General features: G+C 49.6%; 2 non-coding genes across 2 annotated transcripts; both read right to left on the bottom strand.

Annotated features, from left to right (window-relative positions):
* Positions 1–3,743: 3,743 nt before the first annotated feature.
* On the bottom strand, positions 3,744–3,907 carry LOC140722566 (U1 spliceosomal RNA). The gene has a single exon (XR_012097664.1). It is a non-coding gene; the product is annotated as a U1 spliceosomal RNA (small nuclear RNA).
* Positions 3,908–11,694: 7,787 nt separating this feature from the next.
* Positions 11,695–11,858, bottom strand: LOC140722562 (U1 spliceosomal RNA). The gene has a single exon (XR_012097662.1). It is a non-coding gene; the product is annotated as a U1 spliceosomal RNA (small nuclear RNA).
* Between the last annotated feature and the right edge of the window lie 5,651 nt (positions 11,859–17,509).

Genomic DNA, 17,509 nt, shown 5'->3' with positions numbered 1-17,509 from the left:
TTATTAGTCGAGCTCTCAAGGAGATTGGAGTATGGGATCACGGTGCATTACAGGAGTTACCCAGAGTCTTGCAGATCTCATCTCCAGAGAGGGAACGCAACGAAGAGGCGGGATGCAGGGATGGTAGGTTTGCTGAATGAGATTGTATCGACAGGAACTGCAGACTCTATAGGGATGAAGAGTAAAGATGAGATGTATTTATCAGAAGTACATGGGCACATACAGTGAAATACTTTGCTTGCGTCAAATCACATCAGAGAGGATTGTTCTCAGGGCAGCCAGCATACGTCGCTACGTTCCGTCGCCAAAGGAGCATGTCCACAACATCCTAACCCTAACCCGTGCGTCATGGCGACGTGCGAAGAAACCGCAACACTCGGAGGAAACCTATGAGGTCACAAGGAGAATGTACAAACTCCTCACATACAGCGGCGAGAATTGAAACAGATCTCACAGAGGGAGCTTCAAAGGATTGTGCTAACCATTAAAGCTGCTCCATTTAACAGCTCAGGAGAACGAGAGGAGATCACATGGAATGGTATAAAATCCTTACAGAGTTCAGCGAGCTGGGTAGGGAGGCCATTTTCGCTCTCTGAGAAGTCTAGAACCAAGGGTCACGGTCTGAGACAATGGAGAGACTACTCCTCTCCATCCCCGGTGGACTCATTTATTCTCAGCTTCTTGTAACGTCTACTGGGACATTTCTCCCTCCAAACATAGGTGTGGCCACGGCAGAGTTCTTCCCCGATTAATTCACACAACCGGGAAGAATCCAGTTCCAGTCCCAGTGGAAGCTGACAGGATCCCTACTGCTCTCCAGCACCCTCCCTGATATCACTGAGTGAAACCGCTCGGTCCCCTCTTAACCCCTACCATTGCTATTCCGCTCCCCCCCCCCCCCCCCCCATATAGGCACTGGCTGCTCCCGTGCCTTCAGAGGAACCTCCTCCTCAGTCGTCCTCAAACCCTGAGTTCCCACAAGGATGTAACAACCTCCTCCCCTGCTGCAAGGTCCCGAGCAGATGTCTTTAACCCCGACCTGGTGGGCAAGACAGCCTTCTGGACCCACACTGGCAAACGCAGATGCTGCCATTCATTCTCCCTTCCCCGCGGTCCCCGATCACTCTTACATTGCTTTACCATGGCACTATGCTCAGATTCCTCGTCGTCCTTGTAGTCACTAACCTCATCCACTAGGGTAGGGCGGAAGTTCCTCCAACACCTCCTTCCCAGAACCGTGCAACTCACAGTGGCAGCCTTCCATTCATCAAAACATGCGCTGTGACTGACTTTGGAACATGGTCCAGGTACGTACCGTACTCCCTTCCTGTCGCAGCACGCCACGTCTGAATCCTAGACTCCATCTCACCTATTCTGAGCTAAAGTTCTTCAAGCTGGAGTCCCTCCTACTGCCTATCTCACCGGCTCCAACAAACTACAGACACAACAGTTCACGGAGTCACTCTTGTCTGTCCCGATTTCTTACTGATTGAATTCTTTCAGTATAAACCCGCACTGTTGCCTTTGCTGATTGAAGTCCACACTGCACAGAAACTTCGCTCCGCTGGGGCACTGCGCACTTTGCTAAAACGCACCAAAAATGACCAAGTTGTAAATTTTAATCGGCCATTGCTTGTACCATCCGTGTCCCGAGGACAGGTTTGTGCAGTGGAAGCGAGTGATCCACATTGAGTCCTTGCTGTATTGGGCTAGGAAGGAGACCAGCGATGCAGGATTTTGTTTTTATAACAATCCAGCAGATTTTGTGGTTATCATTACTGAGATCAGTAGTAGTTCAAGTTTATTGTTACTCAGCCATACACATGTACAGACAAACAGCTAAACGAAACACCGTTCCTCTGGGGCCAAGGTGCAAAACGCTGTACAGAGTCACAGGCAGCACATATAGTTACAGTCAAGTACATAGTGTCACAAAATACTATTAGCTCAGGTCCCTGAATTGCTTGGCCTGCCGATGAACAGGTTGATACAAAGCGCAAGGTGCATGTTCGTGTAAGACAGCGTAATGTTGCAGGCATTATTATAATAAAACTATTTTGAAATTTCACCCTCTGATGTTAATGTAATAACTTTTCGAAATTGGACTTTATTCCTGAGACGTAGTTGTCTTCCCGGGTATGTGAATAGGCTCCGCAGAGAAGGACGAGTTGGACACAGTGGGGTGGTTCCCTGAGCAGACGGTCCAGTTCATCTGACAAAATGCCTCATCACCAGACCTCACCAACAGGCACCAAGACCTCGCCTGGCTGGCGGTGAGAGGGGCCCTCCCTGTCCGATCCCTCCTGTACGCCCGGAACGTCGTCTCCACACCCCTCTGCCCACGGGAGGACTGCAGAGAGGAGGAGTCGGTGACCCACCTCTTTGCACACTGTGGGTTCGCGGATAAGGTGTGGAGGAGGATGGAAGGGACAGTGTCACGCTTCATCCCCAGCAGCTGCGTAACAGAGGACTCTCTGATCTACGGGCTGTTCCCGGGGACGCACACCAAGACCAACATTTGGTGCTGCTGGCAGATCATCAACTCGGTGAAAGTCGCTCTTTGGTCGGCCCGAAACTTGATGGTCTACCAGCACACGGAGATGTCCGTGGGGGAATGCTGCCGACTGGCACATTCTCGGCTGCAGGAGTACGTGCTGAGGGATGCACTCAAACTCGGTGCAGCCACCGCAGGGGTCCGATGGGGAAGGTCCACAGTCTAGGGTTCTTCTCCCGCGGGAGTTTAGTGGTGTTGGGTGGGTGGGGGGGGGGGGGGTTGGGTGTATACCCCTCGAATGTAACTCTGAAAGAACAGAGTGGCACGTGGGTGGCGAAAAATGTGAAAATGTAAAGACCGTAATGGAAAACATTGTAAAGAATTGAAAGTCATTGAATTGTTTATTGTATATAATTTTATTTTTTGAATAAAGTCTATTTTGTTTAATAAAAAAACTGATGGAAGTGGTAGCAAAGATGGTGGTTTGCTACTGCTGTGTAACTGCCCCCATGGAGTCACTCGGCCGTAGGTAAAGTGAAATGAAGAGTCTTGAGTCAAACTGACAGGGGTGGGGTGGAAGTCTGCGACTGGACAGTAGTGTGGAGACAAATGGCAACGACAACAATTGGAGAAAGAAAGTAACACAGTGAAGCCTCTGCTTGATTATTTTTTTAAATTAATCAAAATATACTTTATTCCAAATTAAAGTTATATACAATAACCATTCAAAGACTTTCAATTCTTTACAGTTGGTACCATTGCTGTCCTTACATTTTCAAAGTTCTAATGTTTTGCCACCCACGTGGCAGTTTGTTCTTTCATATTTACATTTAGGGGGAAAACCCCAACGCCCCTACCCCTCAACTCCCATGGGAGAAGGACCCTAGACTTTGGTCCTTCCCCACCGGGTCCTTGCGGTGGCTGCACCGAGTTTGAGTGCGTCCCTCAGCACGTACTCCTGCAGCCGAGAATGCGCCAGTCGGCAGCATTCCCCCACGGACATCTCCGTGTGCTGGTAGACCATCAAGTATCGGGGCCGACCAAAGAGCGTCTTTCACCGAGTTGATGATCTGCCAGCAGCACCGGATGTTGGTCTCGGTGTGCGTCCCCGGGAACAGCCCGTAGATCAGAGAGTCCTCTGTTACGCAGCTGCTGGGGATGAAGCGTGACAACGCCTCTTGCACCCTCCTCCACATGATTAGTTACTTTAAGTGGAAGCAAATTCTTATTCTATCGTTCATTGCATTATCAGGGGAGAGCGCGAACGCAGTCCCCCACTACCACAAATTGTGCAGTCGAGTATCCCGCATTTGGGGATATCGCAGGCGTCAGCACACCCGAAGTGCAATGGGATAGCCTCGTCCTGGAACCTCGGCCTTCCTGATCACCAACGGTTCCCTGCCAGGTAAGTATGTTTGATCACAGCTCCACGTGACGATCCAATCTTAAACGTTACTCTTTCAGTTAAAGGTGACACACCATTTCGGGAGATCCATGTCCGTAATTTTGCATTATCTTATTAAGCAAGAAGAAAACGTAGAAGTTCATTCTTACTTTCTGTTCTTCTTGGGCCGCAGCTGTGATTTTTTGCGTTAATTTGCTGCAAGTGCTAATTTGTATATTTGCCATACATGGAATCGTTGTTTGTTGCTATTCTGAAAGTGACCACGAGGTGTCAGTGCAGGAGCAACAAGGAGGCTGGAAGGCTCAGAACGTGACGTTTAGAGTATAACCCTTAAGATCAGAGTTAACAGTTGCTGATTGAATGCAATTCAGGATTTACAGTGACATTCTTTATTTCAATATGGTGAGGCTGACAATGTCTCCACTAAGTTAACCTTCGGCATATCTGAATGCACAAACTCCTTTCCTCGGACAAAGCAATGAATAAGAATGCTCCCAAACCTTCTGGGGACAATAGATCCCACTTGCACCCAAAATTCATATGCCAACTCTCTGAGTGCGTAAATATCCCAACAGTCAACAGGTCAACTATGCCTGTGACCATGTTGGATGCGCTAGGCAAAGTGACAATACCAGTCTGGTCTGCAGGCATCCTTGAACTTGGTCAGAACGGTGCTAAACAAGATTTAAAGAGCAAACACGAGGAACTCTGCAGATGCTGGAAATTCAAACAACAACACACACAAAATGCTGGTGGAAGGGTCTCGGCCAGAAACGTCGACAGTGCTTCTCCCTATAGATGCTGCCTGGCCTGCTGTGTTCCACCAGCATTTTCTGTGTGTTGTTAGCATAAGCATTAGGTTTGTCTGAGGAAGATGAATGCACCGTATGGTCAAAAAGGATCTAGTTCCTGCCCGGCGTACAATACAATTAAACTCTTCTCGGGCTTCCAGCCGGGTAAAGGTATCTATTACAACCGACGTTTCGTTGACACACTCTGCCATAGTCATCAGGGATAATCCCCGGGCCTCTCTAGTCCGGTGGTATTTATACCCCGGCCGTGCGTTCCTCCCTCCTGGATACTCACACTTATACACACACACTATAACATTAACAAAATATTATCCAGAAACGTATCCAGCCACTAATTAATTAAATGGGCAGATACATATGTTGGCACAGTTCCTCATATGCATATAGATACATGACATTCTCTCATTTTCAAACACTCGTGCACCATTTACAGTCACATGATGTCACTCTTCCACCCTACCCCCCACCCCCACACACAACTGCACTGCCGCGTATACATGGCCTTTAATTAACGCTCTTCTATCGAATTGTTCAGCCATATCCACTGTCCAACTGAGATTGGGCCAAATGTGCCCTCTCCGTTACTAGCATGCACTCACAGTCGTGCTCTTCCACGTGAACCCTTCACGTGCGCACTTTTGCTCGCAATCTCAAATGTAGAATCCTTGTTGCAAACGTGGCCTCTCACGCCCACACGATCATAACGAGCGCCGTGCTCTCGACCACGTATCTGACTGCCAGCACTACCGCCGTTTCGGGAGCGACCTGCACCGGGAGCCGATGCTCCATCCGGCCGAGATGAGCGTCGTTGAGTTCTGCGGCCCGCTATAGTGTGCGTCCTGGAGTCAGATGCTAAACGTCGTCAGCCCAGGTGAGGTCCCAAAACAGCGGTCCTGACTACCCTCCCGTTCCCTCAGACCGAAACTCCTCACCCGATATGCTCTCTGTCCGGATACGCATACAACTCAGTGCTACCTCGAGACATCCTCCTCTCTTACCTTTCCTCCCACCCTCCATCCTCCATCCGGGACCGTCGTCCCTCATTACGGACTCACAACTCCCGGGGATCCCATTCACGCCATCGGGATCAGGGACTCCACCAGGTCTTCCGCCCGAGCAATTCACTCACCTCCTAACTGCGAAATCCTGTTGGTCGTCACTCCTTACTTGCTCTGCCTCCAACACTCACACATAGTCTTCCGGCACCCCACTGTCTCTCCCGGAGAACACCTCGCCACTCCTTCCTAACACACCTTGCGCTTACCTCTACAAACCTCTCCTTTACAACTGCTCCCACCACACCAAATTCCCAGGACTTACCATCCCATCCAGCCCTATACCGCTAATCACCAAACACACTGTCCCTCCCCCAACCCACTAGTTCACCAAAGGCCCTATCTGCCACAACCCTACCCGTCACTGGACATCGGCCCCCTCTAAAACTCTCTTCCCTTCGTCCGGAAATCCCACAGACTCCCCACTCACCATCCGGTGTGAGTTATCCCTGACCGACCCCCATGATCGTCTTCCTCCGACGGCCTATACCACCCCTCAGCCGTCCGCGTCTAACTCCCTCCTACACCGGAACGTTTCAGAACGCGCGCCCGTCACCCCTCGGAACCCCATGACTGTTTCTGCACAGCAACCCCAGTCTCATTCGCACCATTCTCCCCTTGCCTTCCCGGAGCTTCCTGTCCCGGTTCTCACTCTCTTACTTCACCTCCCACTTCCTCCTCTTGTCCTATCCTACCCCTTGCATCATCCTCCTTACCCCTCGGCCTCCGCCCTTTGCTCCAACCCCCGCCGCTCCGCTGTTGACCTTCCCCCTTCTTCCCACACCCAGTTCCGGCGCCGCCGACTCTGGACCCGGAGACGGCGAGCCCCTCTCTCATCCTGTCCAAGGCCCACACCATGGTGAAGAGGCGGAGCAAGCTGCGGCAGGTGCCCGAGGGCGACCGGATTTTCACCTCCTGCGCCGCCGCGCTGACGCCTCGGCCATTCACTGATTCAATTTAAAATTGTGCATCGTTACTATGTGACGAAGCAGAGATTGTCTAAAATATTTCCTAATGTTGGTAGTTATTGTGATAGATGTAAAACTGAGACAGCTACACTGACACACATGTTTTGGTCTTGTTCTACACTGAAACAGTTTTGGAAGTCAGTTTTTTCTACAATTTCCAAAGCACTTAAAATTAATTTACAACCTAACAAATTAACTGTGCTCATTGGAATAATTCCTCAAAATATCCGCGGTATTTTTTTGTCTGTGCAACATGTTTTTGTGTTTTTTACACTGATAGCTAAGAGGGCCATTCTGTTGAAGTGGAAGGATACGTCAGCTCCCACTCTGTCACAATGGTTCTCTGAAGTGATGTTATGTCTTAGTTTGGAGAAGATTAGAAGTCGAACCTTCGAGCCTATGTTTGATTTTGAGAAAAGATGGGGTTCATTTGCTCGTTACTACCATTGGAGATAATTGATAGAATTCCTCCACGATCTATATTGTAAATTTTGGTGTAATTTTTTTTGCTGGCGGTTTGATGTTTATCTTTAGAAGCTTTCTGTATGACGCATGGCTCCGGGGTTGAACACCGAATGGGTCTTTTTCTCACTTTTTTCTTGCTTTAGTAGTTTTTTTTTCTTTTCTTCTTTTTTTGCGTCACCATACTTTTCAAACCTTAATATTCTTTTCTTCTCTCTTTTGAGACATTGTAAGTGTTACTTACATCGCTGTACTCTTGTTATTTTGGATAATAGTAATAAAAAGATTTGAAAAGAAGCAAGGCTTCGCCTCCGGAACCCAACACTGGGAGGTGGAAGCTTCGTCCGCCTGGATGGTCGGCGCCGCCAAAGAGATTACCGCACCCGATAACGGCTTGGGGACGGTCAGGCTGTGGAACGACAGGGTGCATTGCCCCCGGGACGGGCTGGATTCGGCCCACTCGTGCGCCAACGCCAAGCCCGAGCGGATCAGGATCTTCCTGGGCTACGAAAGGCGGCCGCTCTCCTTCTACGTCGCCGGGTGGGACAGCAGATGTAAAGAAAATTCAGGGAGGAAAAGGGTTATTTGAGTGAGTTACAAAAGGAGCATAGGGTCAAAAATACTGAAGTCAACCACATTGGCATCGACGCGGAATTTTTCTTTTAATGTCGGTGGTGTTGATGTTGAAAGGGATCAGACTGGCTTGTCCAGAGGAACTGAAAGTCACAGAACAAGCTTTCGATTGGGGAAATCGTTTATTAGTCGAGCTCTCAAGGAGATTGGAGTATGGGATCACGGTGCATTACAGGAGTTACCCAGAGTCTTGCAGATCTCATCTCCAGAGAGGGAACGCAACGAAGAGGCGGGATGCAGGGATGGTAGGTTTGCTGAATGAGATTGTATCGACAGGAACTGCAGACTCTATAGGGATGAAGAGTAAAGATGAGATGTATTTATCAGAAGTACATGGGCACATACAGTGAAATACTTTGCTTGCGTCAAATCACATCAGAGAGGATTGTTCTCAGGGCAGCCAGCATACGTCGCTACGTTCCGTCGCCAAAGGAGCATGTCCACAACATCCTAACCCTAACCCGTGCGTCATGGCGACGTGCGAAGAAACCGCAACACTCGGAGGAAACCTATGAGGTCACAAGGAGAATGTACAAACTCCTCACATACAGCGGCGAGAATTGAAACAGATCTCACAGAGGGAGCTTCAAAGGATTGTGCTAACCATTAAAGCTGCTCCATTTAACAGCTCAGGAGAACGAGAGGAGATCACATGGAATGGTATAAAATCCTTACAGAGTTCAGCGAGCTGGGTAGGGAGGCCATTTTCGCTCTCTGAGAAGTCTAGAACCAAGGGTCACGGTCTGAGACAATGGAGAGACTACTCCTCTCCATCCCCGGTGGACTCATTTATTCTCAGCTTCTTGTAACGTCTACTGGGACATTTCTCCCTCCAAACATAGGTGTGGCCACGGCAGAGTTCTTCCCCGATTAATTCACACAACCGGGAAGAATCCAGTTCCAGTCCCAGTGGAAGCTGACAGGATCCCTACTGCTCTCCAGCACCCTCCCTGATATCACTGAGTGAAACCGCTCGGTCCCCTCTTAACCCCTACCATTGCTATTCCGCTCCCCCCCCCCCCCCCCCATATAGGCACTGGCTGCTCCCGTGCCTTCAGAGGAACCTCCTCCTCAGTCGTCCTCAAACCCTGAGTTCCCACAAGGATGTAACAACCTCCTCCCCTGCTGCAAGGTCCCGAGCAGATGTCTTTAACCCCGACCTGGTGGGCAAGACAGCCTTCTGGACCCACACTGGCAAACGCAGATGCTGCCATTCATTCTCCCTTCCCCGCGGTCCCCGATCACTCTTACATTGCTTTACCATGGCACTATGCTCAGATTCCTCGTCGTCCTTGTAGTCACTAACCTCATCCACTAGGGTAGGGCGGAAGTTCCTCCAACACCTCCTTCCCAGAACCGTGCAACTCACAGTGGCAGCCTTCCATTCATCAAAACATGCGCTGTGACTGACTTTGGAACATGGTCCAGGTACGTACCGTACTCCCTTCCTGTCGCAGCACGCCACGTCTGAATCCTAGACTCCATCTCACCTATTCTGAGCTAAAGTTCTTCAAGCTGGAGTCCCTCCTACTGCCTATCTCACCGGCTCCAACAAACTACAGACACAACAGTTCACGGAGTCACTCTTGTCTGTCCCGATTTCTTACTGATTGAATTCTTTCAGTATAAACCCGCACTGTTGCCTTTGCTGATTGAAGTCCACACTGCACAGAAACTTCGCTCCGCTGGGGCACTGCGCACTTTGCTAAAACGCACCAAAAATGACCAAGTTGTAAATTTTAATCGGCCATTGCTTGTACCATCCGTGTCCCGAGGACAGGTTTGTGCAGTGGAAGCGAGTGATCCACATTGAGTCCTTGCTGTATTGGGCTAGGAAGGAGACCAGCGATGCAGGATTTTGTTTTTATAACAATCCAGCAGATTTTGTGGTTATCATTACTGAGATCAGTAGTAGTTCAAGTTTATTGTTACTCAGCCATACACATGTACAGACAAACAGCTAAACGAAACACCGTTCCTCTGGGGCCAAGGTGCAAAACGCTGTACAGAGTCACAGGCAGCACATATAGTTACAGTCAAGTACATAGTGTCACAAAATACTATTAGCTCAGGTCCCTGAATTGCTTGGCCTGCCGATGAACAGGTTGATACAAAGCGCAAGGTGCATGTTCGTGTAAGACAGCGTAATGTTGCAGGCATTATTATAATAAAACTATTTTGAAATTTCACCCTCTGATGTTAATGTAATAACTTTTCGAAATTGGACTTTATTCCTGAGACGTAGTTGTCTTCCCGGGTATGTGAATAGGCTCCGCAGAGAAGGACGAGTTGGACACAGTGGGGTGGTTCCCTGAGCAGACGGTCCAGTTCATCTGACAAAATGCCTCATCACCAGACCTCACCAACAGGCACCAAGACCTCGCCTGGCTGGCGGTGAGAGGGGCCCTCCCTGTCCGATCCCTCCTGTACGCCCGGAACGTCGTCTCCACACCCCTCTGCCCACGGGAGGACTGCAGAGAGGAGGAGTCGGTGACCCACCTCTTTGCACACTGTGGGTTCGCGGATAAGGTGTGGAGGAGGATGGAAGGGACAGTGTCACGCTTCATCCCCAGCAGCTGCGTAACAGAGGACTCTCTGATCTACGGGCTGTTCCCGGGGACGCACACCAAGACCAACATTTGGTGCTGCTGGCAGATCATCAACTCGGTGAAAGTCGCTCTTTGGTCGGCCCGAAACTTGATGGTCTACCAGCACACGGAGATGTCCGTGGGGGAATGCTGCCGACTGGCACATTCTCGGCTGCAGGAGTACGTGCTGAGGGATGCACTCAAACTCGGTGCAGCCACCGCAGGGGTCCGATGGGGAAGGTCCACAGTCTAGGGTTCTTCTCCCGCGGGAGTTTAGTGGTGTTGGGTGGGTGGGGGGGGGGGGGGGTTGGGTGTATACCCCTCGAATGTAACTCTGAAAGAACAGAGTGGCACGTGGGTGGCGAAAAATGTGAAAATGTAAAGACCGTAATGGAAAACATTGTAAAGAATTGAAAGTCATTGAATTGTTTATTGTATATAATTTTATTTTTTGAATAAAGTCTATTTTGTTTAATAAAAAAACTGATGGAAGTGGTAGCAAAGATGGTGGTTTGCTACTGCTGTGTAACTGCCCCCATGGAGTCACTCGGCCGTAGGTAAAGTGAAATGAAGAGTCTTGAGTCAAACTGACAGGGGTGGGGTGGAAGTCTGCGACTGGACAGTAGTGTGGAGACAAATGGCAACGACAACAATTGGAGAAAGAAAGTAACACAGTGAAGCCTCTGCTTGATTATTTTTTTAAATTAATCAAAATATACTTTATTCCAAATTAAAGTTATATACAATAACCATTCAAAGACTTTCAATTCTTTACAGTTGGTACCATTGCTGTCCTTACATTTTCAAAGTTCTAATGTTTTGCCACCCACGTGGCAGTTTGTTCTTTCATATTTACATTTAGGGGGAAAACCCCAACGCCCCTACCCCTCAACTCCCATGGGAGAAGGACCCTAGACTTTGGTCCTTCCCCACCGGGTCCTTGCGGTGGCTGCACCGAGTTTGAGTGCGTCCCTCAGCACGTACTCCTGCAGCCGAGAATGCGCCAGTCGGCAGCATTCCCCCACGGACATCTCCGTGTGCTGGTAGACCATCAAGTATCGGGGCCGACCAAAGAGCGTCTTTCACCGAGTTGATGATCTGCCAGCAGCACCGGATGTTGGTCTCGGTGTGCGTCCCCGGGAACAGCCCGTAGATCAGAGAGTCCTCTGTTACGCAGCTGCTGGGGATGAAGCGTGACAACGCCTCTTGCACCCTCCTCCACATGATTAGTTACTTTAAGTGGAAGCAAATTCTTATTCTATCGTTCATTGCATTATCAGGGGAGAGCGCGAACGCAGTCCCCCACTACCACAAATTGTGCAGTCGAGTATCCCGCATTTGGGGATATCGCAGGCGTCAGCACACCCGAAGTGCAATGGGATAGCCTCGTCCTGGAACCTCGGCCTTCCTGATCACCAACGGTTCCCTGCCAGGTAAGTATGTTTGATCACAGCTCCACGTGACGATCCAATCTTAAACGTTACTCTTTCAGTTAAAGGTGACACACCATTTCGGGAGATCCATGTCCGTAATTTTGCATTATCTTATTAAGCAAGAAGAAAACGTAGAAGTTCATTCTTACTTTCTGTTCTTCTTGGGCCGCAGCTGTGATTTTTTGCGTTAATTTGCTGCAAGTGCTAATTTGTATATTTGCCATACATGGAATCGTTGTTTGTTGCTATTCTGAAAGTGACCACGAGGTGTCAGTGCAGGAGCAACAAGGAGGCTGGAAGGCTCAGAACGTGACGTTTAGAGTATAACCCTTAAGATCAGAGTTAACAGTTGCTGATTGAATGCAATTCAGGATTTACAGTGACATTCTTTATTTCAATATGGTGAGGCTGACAATGTCTCCACTAAGTTAACCTTCGGCATATCTGAATGCACAAACTCCTTTCCTCGGACAAAGCAATGAATAAGAATGCTCCCAAACCTTCTGGGGACAATAGATCCCACTTGCACCCAAAATTCATATGCCAACTCTCTGAGTGCGTAAATATCCCAACAGTCAACAGGTCAACTATGCCTGTGACCATGTTGGATGCGCTAGGCAAAGTGACAATACCAGTCTGGTCTGCAGGCATCCTTGAACTTGGTCAGAACGGTGCTAAACAAGATTTAAAGAGCAAACACGAGGAACTCTGCAGATGCTGGAAATTCAAACAACAACACACACAAAATGCTGGTGGAAGGGTCTCGGCCAGAAACGTCGACAGTGCTTCTCCCTATAGATGCTGCCTGGCCTGCTGTGTTCCACCAGCATTTTCTGTGTGTTGTTAGCATAAGCATTAGGTTTGTCTGAGGAAGATGAATGCACCGTATGGTCAAAAAGGATCTAGTTCCTGCCCGGCGTACAATACAATTAAACTCTTCTCGGGCTTCCAGCCGGGTAAAGGTATCTATTACAACCGACGTTTCGTTGACACACTCTGCCATAGTCATCAGGGATAATCCCCGGGCCTCTCTAGTCCGGTGGTATTTATACCCCGGCCGTGCGTTCCTCCCTCCTGGATACTCACACTTATACACACACACTATAACATTAACAAAATATTATCCAGAAACGTATCCAGCCACTAATTAATTAAATGGGCAGATACATATGTTGGCACAGTTCCTCATATGCATATAGATACATGACATTCTCTCATTTTCAAACACTCGTGCACCATTTACAGTCACATGATGTCACTCTTCCACCCTACCCCCCACCCCCACACACAACTGCACTGCCGCGTATACATGGCCTTTAATTAACGCTCTTCTATCGAATTGTTCAGCCATATCCACTGTCCAACTGAGATTGGGCCAAATGTGCCCTCTCCGTTACTAGCATGCACTCACAGTCGTGCTCTTCCACGTGAACCCTTCACGTGCGCACTTTTGCTCGCAATCTCAAATGTAGAATCCTTGTTGCAAACGTGGCCTCTCACGCCCACACGATCATAACGAGCGCCGTGCTCTCGACCACGTATCTGACTGCCAGCACTACCGCCGTTTCGGGAGCGACCTGCACCGGGAGCCGATGCTCCATCCGGCCGAGATGAGCGTCGTTGAGTTCTGCGGCCCGCTATAGTGTGCGTCCTGGAGTCAGATGCTAAACGTCGTCAGCCCAGGTGAGGTCCCAAAACAGCGGTCCTGACTACCCTCCCGTTCCCTCAGACCGAAACTCCTCACCCGATATGCTCTCTGTCCGGATACGCATACAACTCAGTGCTACCTCGAGACATCCTCCTCTCTTACCTTTCCTCCCACCCTCCATCCTCCATCCGGGACCGTCGTCCCTCATTACGGACTCACAACTCCCGGGGATCCCATTCACGCCATCGGGATCAGGGACTCCACCAGGTCTTCCGCCCGAGCAATTCACTCACCTCCTAACTGCGAAATCCTGTTGGTCGTCACTCCTTACTTGCTCTGCCTCCAACACTCACACATAGTCTTCCGGCACCCCACTGTCTCTCCCGGAGAACACCTCGCCACTCCTTCCTAACACACCTTGCGCTTACCTCTACAAACCTCTCCTTTACAACTGCTCCCACCACACCAAATTCCCAGGACTTACCATCCCATCCAGCCCTATACCGCTAATCACCAAACACACTGTCCCTCCCCCAACCCACTAGTTCACCAAAGGCCCTATCTGCCACAACCCTACCCGTCACTGGACATCGGCCCCCTCTAAAACTCTCTTCCCTTCGTCCGGAAATCCCACAGACTCCCCACTCACCATCCGGTGTGAGTTATCCCTGACCGACCCCCATGATCGTCTTCCTCCGACGGCCTATACCACCCCTCAGCCGTCCGCGTCTAACTCCCTCCTACACCGGAACGTTTCAGAACGCGCGCCCGTCACCCCTCGGAACCCCATGACTGTTTCTGCACAGCAACCCCAGTCTCATTCGCACCATTCTCCCCTTGCCTTCCCGGAGCTTCCTGTCCCGGTTCTCACTCTCTTACTTCACCTCCCACTTCCTCCTCTTGTCCTATCCTACCCCTTGCATCATCCTCCTTACCCCTCGGCCTCCGCCCTTTGCTCCAACCCCCGCCGCTCCGCTGTTGACCTTCCCCCTTCTTCCCACACCCAGTTCCGGCGCCGCCGACTCTGGACCCGGAGACGGCGAGCCCCTCTCTCATCCTGTCCAAGGCCCACACCATGGTGAAGAGGCGGAGCAAGCTGCGGCAGGTGCCCGAGGGCGACCGGATTTTCACCTCCTGCGCCGCCGCGCTGACGCCTCGGCCATTCACTGATTCAATTTAAAATTGTGCATCGTTACTATGTGACGAAGCAGAGATTGTCTAAAATATTTCCTAATGTTGGTAGTTATTGTGATAGATGTAAAACTGAGACAGCTACACTGACACACATGTTTTGGTCTTGTTCTACACTGAAACAGTTTTGGAAGTCAGTTTTTTCTACAATTTCCAAAGCACTTAAAATTAATTTACAACCTAACAAATTAACTGTGCTCATTGGAATAATTCCTCAAAATATCCGCGGTATTTTTTTGTCTGTGCAACATGTTTTTGTGTTTTTTACACTGATAGCTAAGAGGGCCATTCTGTTGAAGTGGAAGGATACGTCAGCTCCCACTCTGTCACAATGGTTCTCTGAAGTGATGTTATGTCTTAGTTTGGAGAAGATTAGAAGTCGAACCTTCGAGCCTATGTTTGATTTTGAGAAAAGATGGGGTTCATTTGCTCGTTACTACCATTGGAGATAATTGATAGAATTCCTCCACGATCTATATTGTAAATTTTGGTGTAATTTTTTTTGCTGGCGGTTTGATGTTTATCTTTAGAAGCTTTCTGTATGACGCATGGCTCCGGGGTTGAACACCGAATGGGTCTTTTTCTCACTTTTTTCTTGCTTTAGTAGTTTTTTTTTCTTTTCTTCTTTTTTTGCGTCACCATACTTTTCAAACCTTAATATTCTTTTCTTCTCTCTTTTGAGACATTGTAAGTGTTACTTACATCGCTGTACTCTTGTTATTTTGGATAATAGTAATAAAAAGATTTGAAAAGAAGCAAGGCTTCGCCTCCGGAACCCAACACTGGGAGGTGGAAGCTTCGTCCGCCTGGATGGTCGGCGCCGCCAAAGAGATTACCGCACCCGATAACGGCTTGGGGACGGTCAGGCTGTGGAACGACAGGGTGCATTGCCCCCGGGACGGGCTGGATTCGGCCCACTCGTGCGCCAACGCCAAGCCCGAGCGGATCAGGATCTTCCTGGGCTACGAAAGGCGGCCGCTCTCCTTCTACGTCGCCGGGTGGGACAGCAGATGTAAAGAAAATTCAGGGAGGAAAAGGGTTATTTGAGTGAGTTACAAAAGGAGCATAGGGTCAAAAATACTGAAGTCAACCACATTGGCATCGACGCGGAATTTTTCTTTTAATGTCGGTGGTGTTGATGTTGAAAGGGATCAGACTGGCTTGTCCAGAGGAACTGAAAGTCACAGAACAAGCTTTCGATTGGGGAAATCGTTTATTAGTCGAGCTCTCAAGGAGATTGGAGTATGGGATCACGGTGCATTACAGGAGTTACCCAGAGTCTTGCAGATCTCATCTCCAGAGAGGGAACGCAACGAAGAGGCGGGATGCAGGGATGGTAGGTTTGCTGAATGAGATTGTATCGACAGGAACTGCAGACTCTATAGGGATGAAGAGTAAAGATGAGATGTATTTATCAGAAGTACATGGGCACATACAGTGAAATACTTTGCTTGCGTCAAATCACATCAGAGAGGATTGTTCTCAGGGCAGCCAGCAAACGTCGCTACGTTCCGTCGCCAAAGGAGCATGTCCACAACATCCTAACCCTAACCCGTGCGTCATGGCGACGTGCGAAGAAACCGGAACACTCGGAGGAAACCTATGAGGTCACAAGGAGAATGTACAAACTCCTCACATACAGCGGCGAGAATTGAAACAGATCTCACAGAGGGAGCTTCAAAGGATTGTGCTAACCATTAAAGCTGCTCCATTTAACAGCTCAGGAGAACGAGAGGAGATCACATGGAATGGTATAAAATCCTTACAGAGTTCAGCGAGCTGGGTAGGGAGGCCATTTTCTCTCTCTGAGAAGTCTAGAACCAAGGGTCACGGTCTGAGACAATGGAGAGACTACTCCTCTCCATCCCCGGTGGACTCATTTATTCTCAGCTTCTTGTAACGTCTACTGGGACATTTCTCCCTCCAAACATAGGTGTGGCCACGGCAGAGTTCTTCCCCGATTAATTCACACAACCGGGAAGAATCCAGTTCCAGTCCCAGTGGAAGCTGACAGGATCCCTACTGCTCTCCAGCACCCTCCCTGATATCACTGAGTGAAACCGCTCGGTCCCCTCTTAACCCCTACCATTGCTATTCCGCTCCCCCCCCCCCCCCATATAGGCACTGGCTGCTCCCGTGCCTTCAGAGGAACCTCCTCCTCAGTCGTCCTCAAACCCTGAGTTCCCACAAGGATGTAACAACCTCCTCCCCTGCTGCAAGGTCCCGAGCAGATGCCTTTAACCCCGACCTGGTGGGCAAGACAGCCTTCTGGACCCACACTGGCAAACGCAGATGCTGCCATTCATTCTCCCTTCCCCGCGGTCCCCGATCACTCTTACATTGCTTTACCATGGCACTATGCTCAGATTCCTCGTCGTCCTTGTAGTCACTAACCTCATCCACTAGGGTAGGGCGGAAGTTCCTCCAACACCTCCTTCCCAGAACCGTGCAACTCACAGTGGCAGCCTTCCATTCATCAAAACATGCGCTGTGACTGACTTTGGAACATGGTCCAGGTACGTACCGTACTCCCTTCCTGTCGCAGCACGCCACGTCTGAATCCTAGACTCCATCTCACCTATTCTGAGCTAAAGTTCTTCAAGCTGGAGTCCCTCCTACTGCCTATCTCACCGGCTCCAACAAACTACAGACACAACAGTTCACGGAGTCACTCTTGTCTGTCCCGATTTCTTACTGATTGAATTCTTTCAGTATAAACCCGCACTGTTGCCTTTGCTGATTGAAGTCCACACTGCACAGAAACTTCGCTCCGCTGGGGCACTGCGCACTTTGCTAAAACGCACCAAAGATGACCAAGTT

Source organism: Hemitrygon akajei, chromosome 2 (genome assembly GCF_048418815.1).
Source record: "Hemitrygon akajei chromosome 2, sHemAka1.3, whole genome shotgun sequence".
NCBI lineage: Eukaryota > Metazoa > Chordata > Chondrichthyes > Myliobatiformes > Dasyatidae > Hemitrygon > Hemitrygon akajei.
The sequence above is the reverse complement of the archived record's forward strand: the minus strand, read 5'-3'. Positions and strand labels throughout refer to the sequence as shown.